Source organism: Cupressus sempervirens, chromosome 8 (assembly GCF_028749045.1).
Source record: "Cupressus sempervirens isolate cs-2001-9-10 chromosome 8, ASM2874904v1, whole genome shotgun sequence".
Classification (NCBI taxonomy): Eukaryota; Viridiplantae; Streptophyta; class Pinopsida; order Cupressales; family Cupressaceae; genus Cupressus; species Cupressus sempervirens.
The window spans coordinates 574108213-574134812 of NC_143125.1; the positions used below are offsets into that span (position 1 = coordinate 574108213).

Below are 26600 nucleotides of genomic sequence, written 5' to 3' on the forward strand. Positions count from 1 at the left end.
AGGATTTTTTTTGATGTTTTTGTTATTATAAATTTTTTAGAATGGTTGTAATTAATGATTAGTTTTTATCTTAAAAGGCCTCAAGATTCTTGCAACCTTTTATTTTCTATAAGACGGAGTATTGGGACCTTAGGATATATAGCAACAGATAGAAATAAGATACAGATCCAATAAAGTGAACAAAATATAGGTATGCAGTATAGGATAGATATTACAACCAATCACAACCCTATTGTACTATTGTTTTTTTTATTAATAAAGATACATTATTTCTACTCCAAAGTGTAGGAATTAATCATCATTATTGGTATCTGTGAATTTTCCTCCCTAATTTACAATTTTGTCAATAGATTGAAATTATTGCAAACCTTTAGATAGGAAAAACTTATATGCTTATGTATGTTATGTTTAATTGGTCTTCATCATTTCAAATTAAATTCAATTAACTAGGGTTTCTAGACTCCAAGCTCTTCATCTAGGGATTAGTGGTAGCATGCCCATCTCCAAGTTCATCCATAATATAAAGTAAAGGACTCTAAACCCCTCTAATTATTGTCTCATCCCATCCTCTCTTGAGTGGAAGGTTGTTTGGCAATGGGGACAATTAGAAAATATAAAAAATTCAAAAAATCCTATGAGTAACTTATCTCCAAGAATAAAAAATATGTCTCCTTGACCCTAATTGGGTCAAGCTAAATTTCAAAAGTTTTGAAATGGGTAACCCAGGCCAAGCAGGTGGGCATGGCTTACGTGGTTTAAATTCTTGTCCTTTATCATGAAGTTTTTGTAATGTGGAGGATGATTTTTTAAGAACTTAATATTGAAGGATATAACTTAAGTATAATTAATCTTATAAGGGATGTGGCTAAGGTTAGATGGAATGACAAAGATGTAATAGAAATGAATAGAAATCATTTAATTAATATGGAGGTGGTGTATTTTTACCACACCTACCAAGAAGGCAATATTGCCACATATAGGTTTGCTAGCATGGAAAGATATATAGAGGGTTTCATAGTTTTGGATGGTCCTTTATCTCACTTGCAAGAAGCATATAATGCACTATCTCCCATGATTGATCTAAAATTGTAGACTAAGGAATATACCATTGTTTACATTATTGGGTCTAGTTCACATAGCTTATTGATGATATATCTTTCCTTTTGGGTTTTTGAATCATTTAACTTGTCTGTTAAGCTAAAAATTTGATGTTTGATTTTATTGGGTTTGTTATTTTTTAAAGTTGTTTGCAAAATTAAGAGTCACAATAGTAGGAGAAGAATGAATGGGGATTCCAATCAAAATTAACCTACTAAGTCAAGCGAGTATGAAAATAATAATGGACTCTAGGAGAACATTGAGCATGGTGAGATTGTGAAGTTTATCAAGGGCATGAAGGGATACAACTCTAAGCTTTCCTAGAAAATTGTGATGTCTTGGGATAAGGAAAAAGTTATGGTGGGTTGTGTTTCCTTTGTGATTGTGTTAGAGTTCATTTTTACGAATACTAAGTTGAACATGGAAGGAGTGAACATTTAGAGGAAATCCAAAATATCCTTCAAAGAGGCTCTAGAGCCTCTCTTGACCATGGTCAAAAATTCCTAAGCTTCATCATTTTTTCAATAGAGAGATAATGAATGGGTGTGTTAGTGCTTGGTGAAGGTTCTCATGCAATTCACTACCTATGAAGGAAGGTATAAAAAGTCTTATTCCCATATTTTTCCCATTTAAAAAATAATTGAAAGGAATATTGCTTTTTGTTTCCTATTTTTGATTACTCTCCTCTTTTACCATGTGTGGAAAACTATAAAGTGAAAGGCTTTGTACTCAAACACCAAGATCTTTTTTTGACTCTATAAATTATACTAGAATTTGACCCTTTGGTCCTCCCCTCACCTTGTGAATGTAAGGAAACTCAGGTGCAGAAAAAAATTCCTACACTAATCTCATAAGGAAAGTATGATGCAAATCCTATTAAAATCTTCTACACTTACTGATTCAATATCATGTAAACAACAATATTGCAGCCAACCATGCATACAAAAAATAGACAGATGAAGAAACACATAACACAAGGATTTTCCAGTGGGGAAAAAACTTTTGGTAAAACAACCCCACCCCTTCAAAACCTGAACAATGTATTATCTTCAACACGAGGTTACAATACACTTGCAATGCAAGTTCAACATCAACAAAAGAAGACTCTAGTAGCTACTCATAGTACCAACAATACACCTTTTTTGCATCGCTTTGCAACCCTAAGAACGCTTATAACATGTGCTTCACTTTAGGGCTACTCCCAAAAGGTAAACCATATTAGGGTTTTACCATTCTTCAAGAAAATAGGAACCTCCAATTTTTTTTTGAGAACCCCACTATTGGGGTAGAGTGTACAGTACTCAAATACCTTAGTTGCCACATGTCTTCACCTATCATTGAATCTTCCTAACATAGCTCTTACATGTCATAGGAATCCGTCATAACCGTTTTAGTCATGATCTCCTTACACATAATTCAAGATGTCAACACATCAACATTATTTGCAAGAAATACATTTTACAAAACAAATAATAAGAATAGGAATTATACAAGGTTGAGACACCTTATTCCTAACATTCTCCCACTTGTCAAACACCTAGTAAGAGCAACAAGAACATAACAGGAACTAACCGCTATAGGCTGAAAGGCCCATAGACTCTGAACACCATCTGAACTTCTGAGTGCCCACTAGTTTCGTTAATGCATCTACAACATTCTTCATAGTATCTACCTTTTCCAAATTTACCTTTCCATCTTCCACCATATCTCTCACAAAGTGATACTGCACATCAATGTGCTTCGTTCTGGCATGGAAAGTTGGATTCTTTGCAAGGAAAATAGCACTCTGACTATCACACCAAATAGTAATATGTTCTACATCAACACCAACATTGGAAGACAATCTCTTAAGCCAAATGGCTTCTTTACAAGCATGAGTAGTAGCCATGGACTCAGCTTCTATAGTGGACAAAGCAACCACAGGTTGTCGCTTGCTCATCCAATTGATGGCACCAACAAACATAGTGAACACATAAACACTGGTGGATCTCCTGCGGTTAATATCACCTACCCAATCTTAATCCACAAACCCATGTATACAAACAAAATTTGGAGATCCATAAGAGTTACCATGATAACATATGGAGTAATCTGATGTACCCCTCAAATATCTGAATACTTGCTTAACTGCATCCCAATGTATCCATCTAGGATTAGCCATAAATCAACTTAGGACTCCCACTACTTGGGCAATGTCTGATCTAGTACAGACCATAGCATACATAAGACTGCCAACTGCACAAGCATAAGGTACTCTACTCATGTCCTCCACCTCACTAGGAGATTTTGGACAATCATCTATAGATAACTTTGTTCCCACATGAATAGGAACACATAGTGGTCTACAATCTGCCATGCTGAACCTGTCCAACACAGACTTCACATACTTACTCTGACTCAACCAAAGTTTTCTGTTAGACCTATCTCTACTGATTTCCATACCCAAGATGTACCTAGCTGCCCCAAGATCTTTCATCTCAAACTATGCTGACAAAAAAGATTTAAAATCAGAAATCATACCCTTACCCTTCCCAAACAACAACTTATCATCAACATATAGTGCAACAATAAGAAGGCGATCATTTTCAATTCTGAAATAAACACAATGATCTAATTTCGATCTTACAAATCCAATTGAATACAAAAAGGCATCAAACTTAAGGTACCACATCCTAGGAGATTGCTTCAAACCATATAGAGATTTCTTTAATATGCAAACTAAGGATTCTTTACCTTTAACAATGTAGTGCTCAGGCTATGACATATAAATCTCTTCCTCCAAATCACCATGAAGGAAAGCTATCTTCACATCCATCTGTTCTATTTCTAAATCATATGATGCATCAAGAGATAACAGAAATATAATGGATGCCAACTTTGCAACAGGAGAGACTATTTCACCATAATCTATTCCCTCTACCTGTGAATACCCCTTTGCAACCAATCTAGCTTTGTACCTTTCAACACTTACATCTACACAGAATTTCTTCTTGAACACCCATTTACAACCAATAGATTTTCTCCCTTTAGGCAAAGGTACAAGGTCCCATGTTTTTTTTTTTCTCTAATGAAGCCATCTCATCATCCATCGCCTCAATCTAGGAACCTGCATCTTCCATGCCCAAAGCCTCTTTCATAGATCTAGGCTCATCAGTGTTAGTAATGAAAGAAAAATCACAACTAGAATCTAACATAGAATAACCAAACCTTTCTGGTTGCTTTCTTTCTCTCGTGGATCTCCTCAAGGACTAAGGTTGAGGTTGTTCTTCCTCTTCTTCTGGACTATTAGAGCTGCAAGAGCTCTCCTCATCATTAGACCCAACATAGTCTCTCTATTCAGTCTTCTCAGGGGTAGGAGGCAATTGAACAACATCTTTTTCCCTTTCTTTTTCATTTGGTTGTAGCACAATAGGAGAAGATGTCAGCTCTCTAAAAATAACATTTCTAATATACATAACCTTACTAGTCACAGGATCCCAAAGCTTGTATCCTTTCACACTAGCACTGTACCCGATGAAAATACATTTAACAACTTTGTTTTCCAACTTAGATCTTTTCTCCATCGGAACATGTGCATAAGCTTCACAACCAAAAACACGAAGATGTCTAATTGAAGACTTCTTACCAGACCACACCTCCATGGGTGTCTTACAAACAAGGGCTGATGTAGGAGATCTGTTAACCAGATAACAAGCAATGGCCACAGCTTCGGCCCAAAACCTTTGTTCTAAACGAGCTCCACTAAGCATACTCCTAGCCTTCTCCATCAGTGTCCTATTCATTCTCTTTGCAACTCCATTTTGTTTTGGGGTATACGGAGTTGTCTTATGCCTCTCGATACCTTGTTCTTTACAAAACTATTCAAACTCTGTTGAGAAAAACTCACCACCATTGTCAGTTCTCACACACTTAATCTTCTTACTAGTCTGATTCTCTACAAGGGCTTTAAATTCCTTGAATCAACTAAAGACTTGTGTCTTACTTTTAAGGAAATAAATCCATGTACTTCTAATGTAATCATCTATGAAAGATACAAAAAATACAGACTTGGAGATTGAAGGAACTTTTACAGGACCAAATACATCAGAATGAACAAGATCCAAAACATCAGAAGATTTGTGAGAACTAGAGTAAAACTGAACACGATTTTGTTTACCATATACACAATGTTCACAGAAGTCAAACTCGAGATTGAAATCATTTAACCCCTCAACAAGATTTTTATTTTTTCAGGGTTCTGAGACCCTTCTCACCAATGTGACCAAATCTCAAATGGCACAACATTGTCTTTTCTGTAGGAAGCTTTCCTTCCAAAGTGTTTGCACCCTTAGGTACACTTGTTGCACTACCATCAGAACCACTAACCACAGTCTTCTTTACTGCTCATTCAGATGGTGGGGATGAAGTGATAGCTACTCTCTTCTTTGAAACAGAAGAACTATTACACTGAGAAATGTGTGCATCAAGCTGAAACAAAGTACCTCTCCTAGTACCCTTAGCAAGCACCATAGCTCCTCTCATCATCTTACATCCATCTTTAGAAAAAATAACTTGCATACCTACATCATTCAGCATACTTACAGATAATAGGTTTCATGCCAAACCTGGAATGTGCATAACTCCATTGATTCCCTTTACTCATCCATCAGGAAATTTGATAGTGACCCTTCCACATCCAACTATCTTTAGGTGAGAATCATCACCCAAGTACACCTTTCCACCATTGAACTCTTCATATCTTGAGAACCAGTTTCGATGAGAGGTCATGTGAAAAGATGCACTTGAGTCAACCAACCGCACATCATCAGATGCATGGGCTACCAAAGCTATGATGAATGCATCACCATCTTCTTGAGATTTTTCAGAACCAAAATCAGAGGCTTTCTTCTTCTTCTTAGGCTCTTTACAATCTTTATGGAAGTGCTCAGTCTTATCACAATTCCAACATTTTTCCTTGGACTTATTGGAAGTTTTTGAATTCCCACGAGATTTGGATCTACCCTTATTGTCAGACTTATTGTCATTTTTCTTCCCTCTTTCTGTGGATCTCCCACAAACAGCAAGGGATTCTTTTTCTGAAACATAAGCCTTTCTCTGCATCTCCTCTGATAGTAGCAAAGACACCACGTCATCCATTTTGAAGGTGACTAATGTGCTTCCGAGAGCCATCACAAGATGGTCCCATGAATCCGGTAAAGAACACAAAAGTGTGTAGCAACGATCCTCCTCCTCTAACTTGATACCTGCTGATGTCAACTGTGCAGCCAGCAGATTAAATGCATTTAAATGGTCCGTTAAGGATCCACCTTTCTCCATTCGCAGAGAATACAACTTTTTCCTCAGGAACAACTTGTTCACCAAAGATTTGGCCTGATACACGACCCCAAGTCTCTGCCACAAACTATATGCAATTTTCTCATCTAGAACATTCAGAAGGACTGCATCAATTAAACAGAGTCTTATGAGACCCTTAGCTTTACGCTCTTTGATATCCCAATCTGTTTGAGCTATAGTTGCTGGTCTTGTAGCGCTTGTAGTCATTTCCCATAGGTCACGATCTTCCAACATGTCTTCCATCTTGAGTTTCCATAGCTCAAAATTAGTGCCATTAAATTTCTCCACCTCCATTCTTCCATATGATGAACTCGCCATCTCAATCTGCAAATAAGATTCAGCATGCTCTGCACAAGACTCCCACTCAACTTGAGATTAGCTCAAAAAACCTTACCCAACAACTAGGATCAAAATTTGATCAAGCTTTGATACCACTTGTAAGGAAACTCAGGTGTGGAAACAACTTCCTACACTAATCTCATAAGGAAAGTATGATGCAAATCCTATTAAAATCTTCTACACTTACAAATTCAATATCATGTAAACAACAATATTGCAACCAACCATGCATATAGAAAATAGACAGAGAAAGGAACACATAACACAAGGATTTTCCAGTGGGGAAAAATCTTTCGATAAAACAACCCCACCCCTTCAGAACCTGCACAATGTATTATCTTCAACACGAGGTTACAATACACTTGCAATGCAAGTTCAACATCAACAATAGAAGACTCCAGTAGCTACTCGTAGTACCAACAATACACCTTTTTTGCATTGCTTCACAACCCTAAGAACGCTTATAACATGCGCTTCACTTTAGGGCTACTCCCAAAAGGTAAACTGTATTAGGGTTTTACCATTCTCCGAGAAAATAGGAACCCCAAAAAAAAATTCGGGAACCCCACTATTGGGGTAGAGTGTACAGTACTCAAATACCTTATTTGTCACATGTCTTCACCTGTCATTGAATCTTCCTAACATAGCTCTTATGTGTCATAGGAATCCGTCATAACCATTTTAGTCATGATCTCCTTACACACAATTCAAGATGTCGACACATCAACATTATTTGCAAGAAATAAATTTTACAAAACAAATAATAAGAATAGGAATTATACAAGGTTGAGACACCTTGTTCCTAATAGTGACTATTCTGAATAAGAAGGTTTTATAGCCAGTTCTCCTTCTTTGAGTCAAGCTTTCACCTTAATAATTCCTTAACAATTCCTAAGACCTCCTTTGGTTTAGTTGTTAGGATTGTGTCCCACCAATAAAGCCAAAAATAAGAAAGATTACCTCCCTAATACCCAAGATGAACTATGGTTATTTTGAATAATTTTGAGAAGGGTTCTACCTTAGTTTAGTATTTGAACCTCCTATCCCTAGGATCCACCATGTACCTTCTCTCTCTCACTATGGATTTAAGAAGCTTGGAAGACCCTAAACTATCTAGGTAACCCTAACCTAACCCAAACCTAAAAAAAAAGATTAGTACCAATGCTTTTGATTGTAATACCCTACATTTTGTACAGATGGCCTCTTGTTATAGTAGGTTGAAAGTGGTGGCTACGTGGATTATTTTCAAAATGCACATTACACACAAGATGATTAATATGATGAAAGAAATTATATAGGAATAACAAAAATTAGTGGATGCGATGTTCAGTTGCAGAGATGAATTGTGGTGAAATGTTGGTGGGAGTTGGGTGACAAGACTCAAAGCAAGAAATAGATCGTGATGACATCATGAACAAAGTACTTTTTGAGGAAGAGGGAGATGAAAGGATGAAGGCTATGGTGTCCCTAAAGAAAAATCAAAACTAGATCAGGGATAAAATTAACAATCTGGTCTCCAAGACTAATTTTGCTAGAGAAGTACATTGGAAATATAAAGACTTAGCTAGAAGAGGGTATGTGCATGATTATTGTGTGCCAAAAAGTGGGGATCTAAAAAATATATAGTTCTAAAATGCGTCAAAGTTTTTCAAAATCTATTCCAGCTTTTTTCCCACCCATCCTAATACCAAACAAAAAAATTAATACCTTTATAAGGCCTAGTATATCTTTGGATACCATCCCTACATGGTTTACTTTAAAAATGTCCCAAAAATGTGTTTTTTGCGTGTTCTTGTATGTTTTATTACTTCAAACATGTAGCTGATGATTTTTTTCATCAAAATTTCATGAAATAAAAAGGATTTATTAAGAATGTTCTTAACTTTCCATAAATATAAGGTTTGTCAAATTATGATTTTTGTAAGTAATTATTACTTATTTTATAATGGAGTTATGTATAAAGTGTTAATTGACACACTGATTGCAAAATAACTATAACTTTTAAATGGTAGAATATTTTTGAAATCCAAAAGATGCATCACATTCTATGCTTCTTCTACTATAAGGAAAAAAATCTAAATTTTATAGAGTTCTAAATTAATTAAGATCGTTAGGCATGAAAATTTTTTATTCCAAAAATACTATTTTAGAAAAAATATAATTATTTATTTATTTAGAATAAAATACCCAGAAATATGTATCATGTCAATACATGAGTCTACTTTTGATATATAGAATATTATTTAAAATATTATCATTTGATTTTGATTAAGGTGGTTAGATATACATCTACTTCTTATTTTTGTCCTGCAATTTTTGTACTATTTCATTAAAATTTAATTTTTGACTAATCAATTTTATTTTTTCGATAAGGACTAGTAGTTTAGAAACTAAATATAATTTCCTATGAATTCAATTCTCTAAAAAAATTTATATAAAGTTTATAACAAGTTGAAAAGTGCACGTCAAGTTGACATAACCCTAATTTTTTTATTTTTTATTGCCACTTAAGAATATAGTCTTGTTGACCATGATCTTGCACATACCCAAAAAGAATTCATGAAGAGGAAGTGTGAGGAGGGGACCAAAAGAGGACAAAGACATTTTTGAGGCCTCCTAGGGGCTGAGTGAGATTTAACATTTCCATTCTCCCAAGTTCTCCTTTCTGGATTAGCTCAACAAGCTACAAAGGTGATGGACTATATTGTGTTTCATTGCATCTCAAGGATTTCTATTGGGTTCATATTGTGTCCTAATTTTTTATGTTACTAATTTCTAGCTTAGTTTTCTATGGTTGTTTCAATTTCTAGGTTTGGTGGACTAGGTGGATGTTATTTTATTTTTTGTTAGTAGAAGCTTTCTCTTGTTGTTGGGCCTTTCTAGTATGTGGCTGATTTTTTCTTTGGCCCAATTGCAATTAGTTTAATTTAAGTATTATTTTTTATCTTGCTTGTTATTGTTTGTTTAAGTTTAGGTTATGTCTGGTAGTTGTCACTTCTTGTTACATTATTTCTAATGTCTATGGACTTGATGTTTTTGAAGTATTAGATAGCAGTGAAAGGGATGGGGGGTGACCCCAAAGTAGAGAAAGGATGAAAAGTCAGTAGGAGATTACCTCTATGTCATCTAAATGATACCATCTTGAAACTTCAAAAAAAAAAAATCCAAAGCCAAATTAACAATACCGTTAGTCCTAAAACTACCAAAAAGAAAAAACTAAGAAACATTCTAGTAGCATAGAAACAACTTGTTGCTATTAGTCCCACATATTGACATAAACATATAATGTAAAACCTTTTACGGCATCTAATTCATAGTAAATAACACCATAACAAGAAAAATGAAAAAAACCAAACCCAGGGCTAGCTACCCTCCTTTCTAGTATCCTAATCCTTCTTCTCCTTAGGTTCATTCTTGTTCATGTCCCTCCCTCCACTTTGATAGGTTTTTGTAGGAGCATCTTCAACCAATCCTCCAGGACAAAACCATAAATGAAATTTTTGGTAGAACCATTATGATTTTTTGTTAGATCCCTCATTGATGGATAGTCTAGACTTGTTGTGGCTTTAGTCATGGCTATACTTTGCTTTTTTACCCCACCTTTAGGAGTATCTTTCCTAGGGGAGGTGATGTCTTCCCACCCCTCCTCTCTCTAGCCGAGGTAGCTTTGAGGTGTCAAAAATGTGAGAGAGGCTAGGGGGACTAGGAACAAGCTTTGTTTTTTAGGGAAACCTCTTCCTTTTGGTTGGTTTAATATCACTCTTGGTAGATTCAAAGTTGGAATGGGATGGGACATCAATTTTTCTAGCTTGAGGCATTTGCTATTTCTTCAAGAATTTTGATTACTCTTCCTTGTGTTTATATCTGAGTTAATGAGGCTAATTTTAACCTCAAGGGTAGGGGTTTTCTTGGTTTTTTTGTGGTTGGGGCCAAGGCCACGGTTCGAGGAGAGTTGAGGAGTTAAAGAAGCCAATAGGTGCACCAGGAGTGGTGGGTTTTGGGTAAGATGGTAGATTTATAGTTTGTTCATGAACCACTAGTAGAATAGATAGAAGGTTTCACCCTCCTCTTTTTTCATCCTAGCCTTATAGATACAATCTTTCATAGAATGAAACAAAATAAATGGAAAGGAACTATGATCTAGGTTTCTAAAGTGGTTAAGAATGGGGAAATAGTAATAATAGTGTAACTAAAACTAATCCTCAAGTATAATGCATCTCATAATAGCATATCAAATGAAATCCTAGGGTTTAGGAAGGTCTTTCCTTAAAAACCCACCACACATTTGCACCAGTTCTTCCTTAAACTTGAAAAAGTTTTGCAAACTAGCTTCTTCATATACTTTGGCCTACTTGTGCTAGTTCTCTCCTTCCTAAAAGAACCTTCCAACCTTCGTAATCACTTCATCCATGATTTTTAAACCCATCCCATTTATTGTCACTTTCTTGTAATTCCATGAATGAAAGAACAACATGGAGATGTTTTCATCATGTTTCAACATCCCTTCCATAAATAGTAATAAGCCACCCTCTTATAGATAAGTTATCATAGCTTCACTCTTAACAATGCAAGCCTCCACTCCTATAGGTTCAATACCATTAGTAGTGCCCATTTTGTCACCCAATTTGACTACAAATTGCTCATAATTTTTTGAAATAGGCTTGTTGCAGGTTTTGTAGTTATTGTCAATTAATAAAATTGTACATAAGATTAAAAGGAGAAGGAAGTGAAAAAGCATTATAAGTCTACATGGTTTTTAGAAAATAGAAAAACCTCCCTCTGCAACACATGTTAATAGCCCATTTCCATCTATAAATGGCCTTTGCTAGCTGTAGTTGGAGTTTGACTTTAACAAAATGCTCATTTATCATCTTTTGTCAATTTATTGCATCTTAGGAAATCCACCCTCTTCATCCTTTTTCAGCAAGCTCGTGACAACCAAATCATTAAAGAGAATCCTCATACAATCTTTCCACACCATCCCTTTATGAACTTGATGTTTTGAGTTTGGGCCCTTCCCATATTACTTAATCAATACTAGATTCAATGACATAATTTAGAGCATAAAAATGATTTAAAAATTGAGCATAACCTCATACAATCTTGCCAAACCATCCCCTTATGGACTTGATGTTATGAGTTTGGGCCCTTCCCACTTTACTTAATCAATACTAGATCAATGATATAATTTAGAGCATATTAAAAATTGAGCATAACCTACTGTAATCCCTTTATTGTCAAAAATGGGAAGGAAAAAATTAGATCCATGATATGGATTGTAAAATTCATATTATTTAATGGTTACATCCATGATTGATTTTGAGTTAATACATAGGCTCATTAATCTTCATGTTTGCTATTTATATTCATCATCAATATCAATATAACACAATTTTGTACATTTAACTTTCAATAGTTTCAATGATGTATAACATGATCTAAATGAAATAAAGATTCATAAATAAAACTATAAGACTCCATAGAAAATAGAAATTACTCAAATGCAATACAATTCCACTATAATAATAATTAATTCAAAACTTAAAATTTCTACAAAGCTCAATCAACATTTTAAATGATTAACTTTCATAAAAGTCAAGTCTAGATATATGTATTTAAGTAATCATGAAAGAAGAATTCTCTATTCCATATAAAAAGAAGTGCAAGTTTCTATATGATTGAGCCCATGGAATAAAATGTTTCCTGCTTTCATAGAAAAATCTCTACTAGAAAATGTTATCCATATCTTCTCTCTTGCTCCAAAACTACTCCTAGAGATGCACATTGATAGTTTAAACCATACAAATGATCATTTAGAGATGCAAAATTTTAGATAGTACCATATTGAATAGAAACATGTACAAAGACTAAATAAAAAACTTTATAAAATTATAGCTATTACGTGAAAAAATGATCATGTTTGTCTCCAACTCTACAATTTTCATATATGCAATGATGGGACTTCTCAAGAGATCTACTTTATCTTAGTACATTGTGTGTGTGTGTGTGTGTGTGTGTGTGTGTGTACACATGCAAGTTGTAATCTACCATGATTTGCTAAAACATCAAAATATGTCCATCATAAAAGAAGATGAAGTTATCGAAATATTATCACCACTAAAAAAATTATACATATGTAAGTGATAAAAATTTGGAAGTTGTCTAGAGAAGCATTCGGACAAAATGATCAAGCTAAATTCTCATTTGATGACCTTGGCTAATTTTGGGGTGAATATCAAGTTTTTTGTTGTAACTACCGTCCAACTCATGCAACAAGAGGAGGATAAGTGGCAATATAAAGAGGATGATTATGTGGGAAGTTATACCAATTCTTGGTTGATGACTTGATGGATGTGTTATTGTCTAAACCCAACCAAGAGAACAAAAAAATTTGAGGATTTTTCCTCTTTCTATGTCTTTAATTTTACTTTTGTCATGTGATTATGCTTTCAACTCTCATGCCCTACATGGATGGATTTGGAAAAATTTCATTATGGTTTTAATGGTTGTTATAATTACAAACCTCTCTCATACTATGTTTAGTTTCGTTGTTAGTTTAGACTCGATGGTTTTCCTTTTTGCTAAATGCAAGACCTATTTTGATAGTAAGTTGTTGATTCACTTCTATGTTTTGTATATTAATTGTAAGTGTATAGTTTGTTGACGATGAGTTTGTGAGCTGTGTATATGTTGATAGTGACTTTTTTGCTAGGTCTATATTCTTTCACCACCCACCCAAATTTTGACTTCTTTTAATATCAAAAACATTTGGAAATTCTCCCTTCCTCATGATGTAAAATGGTGGAAGACCCATTTAAATCATGCAGTAATAGATATAAATTTGTATCTACCTTTAAATATTAATCATCTATGCTCCTCATTCAATTTTGTCTTTGATAAAGTGTGAAATTCCCTTTGAATTTCATATCAAATTTTTTATTCAAAAAATCTCTGGAGAGAAAAGAAATGATCAAGACAAATAGCTCTATATAATACATATAAAAATACAAATAAAATAATATCTATAATAGAAAAATACTATTAATACTCAGTATATAATAATAAAGAAATACTTATCTTATTATTTAAGAGAAAATTCAAGTCAACATCCTTCGTCATAAGATAGTGATTGGATTCACAATTGATACAACCCTTCTAGCAATAATTATTAGTACTATATCATTTTCACTTGTTTGCATTTTAATAGATTGCACTTTACTCATGTTGTTTCCGTGTCAAGGATACTCATCGTTGGGTATTAAAATATTGACATACCCAAGCAGTTGGAATATATAAAATATAGGGACCCATCCTCATGGATGTGATCTTTATTTTAAGATATTGGTTTGACCAAGATGTTCTTAGACTATTATTCATGTTTTATGAGACATTGGTTAATGAGTTAGACCAAGAAGGGGCTTCCCTCTTCTTTTATTACTAGTCATTATACGGTGAATGTTGTAGTTTGAAATAATATATTGACGCCTCTCTATCCCTCTGTGGCATTTGTTGCATGAGAATGGAAGCCAAATGTCTGAGCGAACTTGCCTGACCTATGAATAGTGCACACACTGATGTCACTCTGTATTTGTAGTGATGACAACACCCTTTAATTAATACTACGTTCCCTAGTGGACATTGAATGCCAACACCAAGCCATGGTAGTTGGGACTCCTCCTATGGATGATGCTCAAATTACATAAAACAACCCCTACTTGTATTACATTACCACTTCAATTTACCCTTCTATCCTCCACTCGAACTCAACACCTCCCTTAAATAATGCACACGTCTTTTGTGAATAAGATGGCAAACTATAAAAATATGTGACCTCACAAATATCTTGATGGTCGGTTTCCAATCTTCATGAAAGACAGTTCCCATATGAAAAATTATCAACACTATTGAAAATGGAATAGATCTTATGGTTCAAAATTGGCATCCATGTCGTGCCTGCAATCTTTCTGCTACCATGACATGAACTCACCTGATTCAACATTAGTGCAAACATAGTTCTTAGCCAGTAATTTCGCTCTGGTGCAAGTAGTGAAGACAAGGAAACACTCCAACGCTATAGTGTGAATGTCATAAGATCTTCATACGAGTTTGGAAAATATTGACACAATGATTCCTTGTACATCCTACTTGATAGGATCAATGTGTCTTTTGTTTACAATAACCACTGATCTGACTACCACCATTTCTATGTAGATCAAATCTGATCTTTTGAGGACTCACATTGCATCAGATTCCCTGTAGATCATCGCCTCCTGATCCATCTCCAAGAAGCGCAGTGAACTAAGTCAATAGCTAAATCACTATTTTCATTTCCAAATAGGGGCTCGTGAGCAGACCTCCCCCCAAGAAATATAGATCTTACTATGACTCGATCTAATTCCACATGTAGTACAAGAGTTTACTGAACTTAGTTACTCTACGTGAAGGGTGATAATCCTTTAAATGTTATCTGTTTCATGATTGTAACTTTTCTCTGATACCATTTTAAATTTTAATAAATTTGTCATTAACTATTAATACAACTTGTAGTGTTATATGTGTTTAAGTTAACTTTCTCTTTTATATATGTGTGTTATTAAGAGGAATATTTCCATAGAGACTTATATCTTTTAAATTTTATTAGTTATCAATATCATTTGCATATCAATTACGATTAAGAATGTGATTATATACACACACACAAATACATATATACACATATATGTATATATACATGTATATATGTATATATCTAATATATTTATAAGTGAACATAAACTACACTAACATTAATAGACCATGTAAATCCTAGTATAGAGTCACCAACTAGCATCTAGTTTCATTGTGTCCAATAGATCAAACACTTAATGTCATAGTTGAATAAAGAATCATAGAGTTGTTGAAATTGTAGAATTCAACTTCATGTAAAAAGTGACAATTCTAACATATAAAAACCACTAATGATCCACAATCTAGTTATAAAATTACACTGTATCTAAACCTATTAATATGATCATGTAATTATCACATATGATCATATATCATCCTCCACAATAAAAGATAGATTGATCTAACATATTTATAAGTGAACATAAGAAGAATGAAACAACCAGTCCATTGTAAGTGATGGAGATCATAATTAATGAATAATAGAAGAAAACATAACCACATACCACATCAAGTACTAATATATGATGGATTATCCAACCCAGAAGAGATTAGGAACACATAACAATGTATTTGGGATGTCCTAACAACATTACCTTGGATCTCATTGTAAGACATGGTAATTTTGTAGCCTGCATTGTTATTATTATAATTATGAATGCAAGTCACTATGCTAGATTAGTGGCATAGATAAGAAAAATACAGAAGCTCAATAAATTTTGAAATATTGTTATCCATAAGATATAGTCCATTTATATCATGGTCAATGCCCACTAGATAGTCCAAATATTACCTAACTCTATCAAGACAATGATGATAATACTATTAGAAAATATAGATACCATTTGCACAACGGTACAATAGAATATAGTTGTAACCCTAAAAAACATTAACATAATACATACTCCATTTCATATAAAATTGGTAATCGTCTTATAATAACAAAGCATATTAACTCTTCTATAAACAAAGACGGATATCAATCACTGTAAAGCATATTACCGATTGCATAAAGTACACCCTCGACGTATAATATCCTCATGACACGATGATATAGCATATATCTAAATCAGATAGAGATAAAAATATAAGATACGTTAATGAACAGAAGATTAAAAAATAGTAACGGAACTTAAAATTGAATCAAATTTCTGAAACCAGTAATAGACGAAGAGCACGGCAAAGACTAGGGCAAACCATGAGAACGTGTGGAAATTACAATGCATCATTGCGGGCAGGCCTAGACTCTCGACCCATCCGATGCATTATTGCTTCTCAAACTCCGTCGCAGCAACGAAAATACAAGGAAAACTGGTTATACAGTCGTCAATATCAGTGAGGCTTTAACTCTTATGAGCACTACTTGACAATGTTTTATGCGACGTATACGAACATTCCTACTTTGAATCCATCATTTCTTCGATATAAAAGTCCACTCCATCTGGAATCGTCCGTTTACTGAAGAAAGGATTTCAATTATGGAGGTGGCAATCATTTTCTACGTAATGTCCAAGCTAGACCAAAATAGGACTCCTCTTGAAAACCTTGTTTGATGCAAGGAAGTTGATTGTGAAGAGATAATACACTGCCCATTGTTCTCCTCTGCTATTGCGGCAACAACAAAATGCCTTTGCCCGTTGAATCCATTGATTCCGAAGTGGTTCTCCCTATAGTGGACATTTCAAAATTTCCACTAAACATTGATGCCAAAGAACTGAACCATATACAATATCACCCGGAGCTCGTTAAACTCAGAGAGGCCTGCGAAGAATGGGGGTTTTTCCAAATTGTCAATCATGGAATTCCAGTAGATCTTCTGCAGAAGGCTGAGACTGGTAGCCGAAGTTTATTGTCCATGCCTACGGAGGTCAAAGACAAAGCCTCCTGTGGTAAGCCATTCGATACTTACTACCGGAATCAAAATACAAAGTATCAGTCCTTTAACATTCGAGACTGTACCAGTCCAGGTGCATTTGAGCAAATGTATGCAAAGCTTTGCGACGAAGAGAACCCCAATTTGTGGTATGTCATTCATGTTTCACTTTCCTCCTATTGCTTCTTCATTCGGCTATAGCTAATTGTTTGTATTCCTGCAGTGAGGCGATGGCAGAGTACGCTTCGTGTGCCTCAGATCTTGCACAAAAAGTCATCAAGGTGATTCTGGCAAGCCTGGGATTGGATGTAATGGTTTTCCACAAGAACTACTTCGAAAACTGCGTAAAAGTATTGCGTATAAACGGTTATTCATTGGAAAACATGTCTCCTGGGGATGAGGTGCTCCTCCCGCATACAGATTCGGCTTGTCTCACAATTCTTTACCAGGATGATGTTGGTGGGCTTCAGATTCAGTCTCGGGAGGGAGAGTGGTTTAACATCAAACCGCTCCCTCATTCATTTGTCATCAATCTGGGTGACTCACTTAAGGTACTAAGTTTTCTCATGAGCGCCTACAATTTTAATTCTATCTTGTAAAGTTAGGATCTAATGAGATTTTGCATTGAGTGGTGGATATGTTTGCAGGCGTGGACAAATGGGCGATACCGCAGCGCAGAGCATCGCGTTGTATGTAAGGGTTGTAAAGACCGAATGTCCATTGCATTTTTCGCTTTGTTTCCGGAGGAGACGGAAATCTGGGCGCCTGAAGAGCTTGTAGACGATAACAATCCAAGGCGTTACAAGCCTTTTGTGTACTCACGTTTCATGCTTGAGAAGATGAGTAATAGAGAATGTAAAGACAAATCAGCGTTGGAACGATTTGCGGCTGTAGAGTTTTGCCTTTGAGCAGTGTCGCGGCACTGCAAATGCATTCATGTTGCTTATTGTGTGATGGTGTTTAGCAGCCAAGTTTAAAGGTTGTTCTATTTAAATAAAGGAATTTTCCAGTGACTATGTAACAAGGAAGCCAAATATAATTTTCAATACTTAATTTATATTATTAAGACATCTCTATTTTCATCAAGAGGCTTCCATAATGAGATGCAACAGATGCTTGAAGTAGCATCATCATTATAAGTATTATTATTAGTGTTTTAAGCTGGTGTACAATTTCATGTTCGTGTTTAGTGACAATAGTCTAGCATACATTTGGATTCATGTCTTCCAATTCAAAAATATGACGACTATGTATTCTACAGATTATGTCCTTTTCTTGTAATTGTCTTGATGAAGAATAAATGTTTAAAAATAAATTAATACATTTATAATTAAATTTACAGAATCATAGCTTAATAGGTACAAGATATTTTTCATAGCGAGTTAAATTGTGGTACAATTATTAGGATTTAAATGTGTAGTTTTTGAGTCTAATTTATTGACCCATGTTTCATGAGTAGTGATTCAGATAGATCTGTCTCTTATAAGAATAAATGGAACACTTAGCACACATTGCATCTAAGTGATGCTCATAGAGGTGAAGCATTGGGATTTCTTGAGAGATCACTCATTCCAGCACTAAATCATCTCAAATGTGCTTAGCTACACTATTTCCTCTGTGATTGAACCCATTCTACTTTAAACTGTTCAAATTAAGTGAAGTCCTGCATAGTGTCCTCCATGATTGAACCCATTCTGCTTTAATCTATTAGAAAGTGAAGTCCACCAAGATAACTAAGATGGGAGAGGGTGGGGAGAATTAGTTATATGCTTCTAAAACAACTCTCAATTTCTTTATTAATTATGAAATATATAAATAGTAGACTCAACAACTATAGGAAAATATGACAATGCCTTATATGCTAACAAGGGAAACCCTTGATCAAATAGAAAAATCTAATGGGGATGGTACCCACAATATGACATAATAATTTAAAAGTTCCTTGTTAGAGAATAAACCCTCTTAGGATTCAATAATATACAATTAGTACATATGAGTCCATGTTATGAGACTTTGAATCCCTATTAAGAGTTGTGCCAAATCTATTAGGAGTTGAAAGGAGGACAACTAAACCTAGTGTCCAAATAGCCTTAGTATTAGTCCTTCTAAATAATATAGCTATGAAATAATAAATATCCACCAAATAACGTATCTTGTCAAATCACTTCCTTTAAGCACACTATGATCATTTGCACCAATCTTTGCTATGAAATTCACATGTTTGGATCTAAAGATTGCAAAATTCATATTACAATGATAGAACAACACACCATAATTTTTATCAAAGGAAAATAACTTTCCTTTACTGAGTCCTAAGACAAGTTATTGATTTCATATTAAGAATTTCCTAGTTTACAATAATATTATAGGACCATCTTAAGATATTACAATACATGTTACATTATAATTTGTGCTTTATCCAAGATTACAATAAATTTTCACCTCATACTCTTCATAATTTTTCACTCGATGATCATCTCATCATGCCCTTTAAACTATGAAAACTCTAAAATGTCATCATGCTCTATCATACTCCACCCAAGCCAATTCCATCTCCATGAGGAGAAAGAATCAAAATAATAGTACTCTCTTTCTAGAAATGTTATATCAAAGTTGCCATCACTATAATCCTTATAACTATGTCGAGTCTTCACATTTCTATACATGTTCTTAACTATAGAATCTAGACATATTGCAAAACATAATCTCAAGTGAACATAATTTTATCTTCAATCCTTGAATCATGCCAAATACTTCTACCTCTATAACACTATTAGTCTTTATGAAAAAACTAGTATGTTGGCATCAATGACAAACACAATTATGAATCAAACATATAACCACTAAATCATATCTTTGACAGTGCTAATATACTGCCCCATAAGAATATCATTAGCATTCATGCTAACAATATCCCTCTTTGTTATTGATGACAACAATCAATAATAAAAACCAACATGCATAAGGAATATGTTAATCTACACCATACGTAACCATCTCTCCTTCAAAGTATGTACCAAGTATAATATTTTTCATGTATTCATCTCTACCCCATTGTCATCAATCAATATATATTAGAAATAATCTCTCTATCAAAGGATTTTTTTCATGTACATATCTTTCCCCCATTGATGTCAATGACAATGGTATCATTTTGTTATTTCTTGAAGTTCAATCATTTCTAAAATAATCTATTCAAGCTCTAGTGTCCAAAAGAACTATTGAATATCAATACCAAGAGTTCTCAATGACTCAACTCAAAATATAGATACTCCTCTAGAGGGGAAGCATCAAGTATATAGTCCAGATAATGAAATAGTACTTTTCTACTAGCTAGACTAATACAATCTTTCCATCAATTACTCAAATATAGGTTGGGGCATAACCCCAAGCATACCTCTAAAATATTCAAAGGTTTAGTGAATATATCTTCTATCTACTTCTTCGTACTAACATATTCCAATCTGATCATTTCTTTACAACTTTCTCTCTCAAAAGTGATACTTAATTAATATATGATTTGTCTTTTGAATGAAAAACTAGATTCTTCAACATATTTATAGTACTTATGTTATCATAATATGTGATAATAGGGTTAGAAAAATCTATTCCAATGTCTTTCAACATTTGCTTCATCCAAATAATCAAATTACAATTATTTTATGCTACTACATACTCTGCTTCTACTATACTATGCTCTATAAAATGTAATCTTGTTTCTTTCTCAACCAAGAAACCAATCTTCCTCATAAGAGGAATTCTCCAACATTGGTGCTCTTTCTATCATCTATACTTCCTACCTAATGAACACTAGTATATAAAAATAAAGTAAAATCATGTGATCTATCATACCATAAACTACAGTTAGATGCCCCTTTCAAATATCTAAAAATTCATTTTACTACTACATAATGTGTCCCTTTAGGATCTTCTTAAAATCTTGCCACAATTCTAACAACATTAGTTACATCAAGGCTATTATGTGTCAAATACTACACTCCACAAATCATAGCTTTGTAGCCTTTTTGTTCAATATTAGGGGATTCATCTTTGCTAGATAACTTACAAATAGTTACCATAGGTGTTCCTACAGGTTTACATTTTTGCAATTCAAATATTTTTAGAAAATCTTTAAGATTCCTTTTTGGTCATATAAGATGCCATCTTTGATTTTTAAAATCTACAATCCTAAGAAGTATTTCATCTCTCCAGTCAAACTCATCTAAAATTCATTCTTTATTTCTTCTAAAAATTTCTCAATTGCATCATAATTTATTCAAAAAATAATGTCATCCACAAATACTAGAAGAATCAGTAAGCCCTTATGATTCTTTCATAGATACAATTTACTACCAACACTACCATTAACAAATCCCAATTTTTTCATTATTTATTATCTTTATCTATTAAAGGAAAGCCATTAGGTTGTTCAATGTATACCTCTTCTTTTAGTTTTCCATTTAGAAAAGATGATTTGACACCCATTTGGTAAACTTTAAAGTTCTTTTTAGTTGCATATGTCAAAAACATCTTACTCTCTCATCGATGAAAGGTGCAAAATTTTCTTCAAACTTAGTTCCTTGTTTCTATGAATATCATTTACATACCAATCTTCTTTCTTTCTCACAACTTCACTTTTTCATTTATTCTGTTTCTAAATATCCATTTAGTTCCAACGACATTCTTGTCTTTAGGTCTAGCAACCAATTCCTAATTCTTCTTATTTTCAATTTGATCTAATTCCTCACTTATAGCTCATATACAATAATCTTTACAAGCTTCATCAAGATTCTTAGGTTCAACTTAAGAATATAAACATAGTTCTTTATGTACCTTGATTCTTCTCATAATTATTTTTGCTTACTTTCAATAATCTGTTTAGTAGAATGGTTCTTTGCCACATTCTTGTTAGGTGTCACTTTGTTCAATTTTGATTTCTACTCTAGGTTATGGTCTAGGTTCTTCTATCGATTTCTCTTTGTAATTTAGTCTACAAATTAGTGTCAGCTTTGTAAAATAATTCCTCCTCTAAATTTTTCTTGTTAGTTCTTTGATTAATTTCCTCATTAGAATTATAATCAAGTATCCTTTCGTGAATTCTAAACTTTTTGTCAAATCTCACATTAGCACTCTCAACAATGGTCTTTGATCTCTAATTAAAGTATCTATATGCTTTAGTTTTGAACAAATATCAAAGAAACCTTCCTTCATCACTTCTATAATTGAATTTTCTGATATCATCATTTGTCTTAATATATAATTTACTTCCAATTACTCTAAAGTACCTCACTATGGATACATGTCCAATGTCCATAAGGGGTCTTACCAGTGCCTTGTCTGATCTACATGCTATTCATAGTATATAGTACTATATTTAAAACTTTTATCCAAAAATATTGCAAAACATTATTTTCTATCATTGTTTCTTTTGTTGCTTTAGGCAATGTTTTTTTTCTCCTTTCTACTATCCCATTTTGCAAAGATTTCTTAGGGGCTCAAAATTATCTCTTTATGCCATTATCTTCACAAAAATAGTTAAACTTATTCAAAATAAATTCTCTTTCTCTATAATATCTCAAGAATTTAATCTTGAAATTAGATTCATTCTCAACTCTACTCTTAAATATCTTGAATTTCTCAAAAGCTTCATGTTTTTCTCTAAGAAATGCAACCCAGATCATTCTTGTAAATGATCAACAACAATCATAAAATTCTCTAGTCTTTCTAGGACTACTCAAATAATTTGATGAAATAGTAAACTAATTTTCTCAAAAAAAAAAAAAAAAAAATCTTTTGTTTTTCCATCACACATTCTTTACCCATCATGTTAGTAAGTTTCACAATCTTAGGCAAGTCTCTAACTATAAATGTAGTACTAACCTTGAAAATATTATAAAAGTAGATATGAAAAATAACTCTTCTGCCATAACCTACTATCATCCACCTTAGCAACTAAAAATGTCAAATGTTAAGTAGGATTCAAATAAAATACATTGACAAGATTGTTCTTATACTAGTATGAATCAATGTTCTATTATTACCATTTGTAATATAAGTTTTCTCTGTGAATGACAACTAATAATCCCTATAAACAAGTTATACAATACTCAAAAGATTATGTTTCAAACCATCCACAAAGTAATCATCTTCAGTGTTAGTCCTTGCATCAATTATAATAGATCCTTTTTCTTTTAAGTGACATGGTGCATTATTTCCAACTCTAACTATTCCACCATCATAAGTATCAAATTCAAAAATAAATTATTTATATTTTCTTTCATATGATGGAAACAAACATTATCTATAAGCCATTCAAACTTTTTTCTTTTCAACTTTTTACACTATCCTCTTTATTTTTTAATTTTCTTCCATTTCATGGCTCTCTTCCTTAATAGAAATAATTCCAATTTCATCATCCCTATCATTATTATTTAGAACTTTACAATTTTGAATTCAAATTCACCATCCCCATTAACATAAGACAACTCCTTAGGTACTCTTGATTTATAGAGCTTTCTAGACCAGCACATTTTCTATTTTATGAAATTTAACAAAATAATTACTAAATATTTTACATGTCCAACAAATTTTTTTTTTGTCACCTTTAAGTTCTTTCTTCATAAGTAGGAGTATTACTTTTCAATACTCTTGTCTTCTTCATTATTTGTTTAGATGTTACTAGCATAGTCTCCACTTGTGCTTTTGCTTCTTGTCAAAGGAGGCCTATCTATGTGTACATTGAAAGATATCACTACTCTAGGCCATTGTCCACTCTCTTTCATCTATCGTAGATGTCTTAAATCTTGCAAGAAGAGCCTCTCTTATAAAGATAGGTATAAAAGGAATAAATTTTTCAATTCTTTGTGCTATCTAATTATAAGGAAATGTCTAGGTCATCAATATTTTCCATACAAATTTATCTTCTAGCTTTTCTCTAGCACAATTCTTTATTTCTATCATAATTTATGATTTTCTAATAAAATATCCTCTTACCATTTCATTTTCTAACATTTTAGCATCTTGAAATAAACATATCCAACTCTATATTCTTTCCTTTTAGCATGTTCATCACCCTCAAATGCACTTTGTAAACAATTCCAAATCTTATTAGAAAGTCTTAAAGAGTTTACCTCTCCATATTCAGTTTCAAGAAAAACTTATATCAATACTTCTTTAGTAAGCATATTTAGCATGAATAGCTTTTTCTCTACTTCGTCACAACTGTGAGACTTGTCTTCTTCAATTACAAATTTAGCCTTCCTAGTAATGAACCAAAATTTTAGACTCATTCTGTAGACACTGAATAAGTGTCCTGCTTATTAGATTAGAATCATAAACATCTTCTGTTTTAAAATTCTTCAACACTAACTTTTCCATCATGCCATTTGACATAGATTTAAATTATACATCTCTACCATTCACATGATGATCTTCCATTCCTATATTTGTAAGGTCATTTTTTATTTTAAGATCTTTTCTTAAAATTACCTACAATATTATTCTGTAAAAAGATTCTCTATTAAGGACATCTTATATATAAATGTGATAGAAATTGTCCTTTGAAAATAATCCCATAGTGCTTGTCCATCTCCTTTAATTTTTCTTCAAATACAACTTGATTGTTGTAGATAATGTAATGTCCCCAACAAAATTACATTTAGTAATAAATATATAATAATATAATAGAGTTATAATAGTAAAGAAATAAATAATAAATAGTATTAAAATATAAACCAAACAAATAACTTATGTGTGTGCGTGCGCACACATGCGTGTACATTAATGTATGTGCATACATGCATAAGCGCGCGTGCGTGCACACACACACACACACACACACACACACACACTTTAAACTTCCTAGCACTCTAGTAATCATACTTACTAAGATAATCATTATAAAAAATAATTATACTTATTATTAAGAGAGATTATAGTTACTAAAGATAATAATAATACAAAATGAATTATAATATGAACTAAAGATTGAGGGAACCCTTCACGTGCATTATGATATTGTAAGACAACTAATGGGTATGTGTAGGATCTTACTAAGCCAAAATGCGAAGATATGAGAAAAATAACTTTTTTTTTTCAATTTGATGAAATGAAAAGGGCTTCTTAAGGAAATGATTAGCTTTCCATCGATATAATTTCTTTATGAGTTTAGTAAGTAATTATTACTTATTTTCTAATGAAATTCGTTATAAATTGTTGATTTCTATATAAATTGAAAACAATTAAAACTTTAAAAAAACATAACATTCTCAAAATCTGAAAGATGCTTCATATTCTATGTTTTTGCTACGATGAGGAGAAAAAACCAAATTTTAATTTTGTATAGTTTTGAATGAGTTAAGGTGGTTAGACACATGAGATTTTTAATTTTAAAAAATGTTGTAGCAAAAAATTTAATATTGATTATCTTATTTGAATAAAATGAGAAAAAAATATGCATCATGTCCAGGTATAATTCTAATTCTTATATCTAGAATCCTTACTAGAATCCTTTAAAAAAAATTATCATTTGATTGTGATTAAGGTGGTTGGACATACAGTTACCACTTATTTTTTCTTGAAAGTTTTATTACTTTTGCATTGCAATTCAAAATTTTGACCAATTAAATTATTTTAAAATAAAATAAGGGATAGTATTTTAGAAACTAAATTCAATTTTCTATAGATTCTATTTTTAAAAAAATTTCATATAAGTTTCATAACTATTTCAAGATTTCACATCAAGTTGATTAAAATTGATGTCCTAATATTTCATTATCACTTAAGGCCATAGTTTGGCTCACCATGATCCTACACATACCGTAATCCATTATCATATCTTGTAAATTATTTATGGATATAAATCTGACAGTGCAATGATGTATTATTATGCATTTAATAGATGATTTAAATTGGCATTATAGGAAACCTTAGAGATACATTTGAGGTGATAATGATGAATACACCTTTGCTATGACTAATATGTTGAAAATTAAAATTAGAACAATTTTTATGTTTTCATTGATGTCAAACCTAATAGATAGAAATTTACTAACAATTTAGAGTGTCATATCTATTGATTGATGAAGAGGATTTGAAAAGAGAGATAACTAGATGAACTAGTGAAGTTGTTGAGTGAAAAGGAGAAAGTGTGATTGAATTAAAATGGGAACTTGATTAGTTAGTCTTTGAAGAGATAATGTATTGTTTAATCATCATATGAAGTATAGAAGTGTTAAGTTAAATAAAAGAGAAGCCTAGAAAAGTTAGGTCTACCAATGAAGGACTTGAATCA

The 26600-nt window shown here is 32.9% G+C and overlaps 1 pseudogene; it reads left to right on the forward strand.

The window, feature by feature from the left end:
- The first annotated feature begins 17059 nt into the window (after window positions 1–17059).
- LOC149543697 (C4-beta,C20-epoxidase pseudogene) lies at window positions 17060–18216 on the forward strand (annotated as a pseudogene).
- Window positions 18217–26600: the final 8384 nt, after the last annotated feature.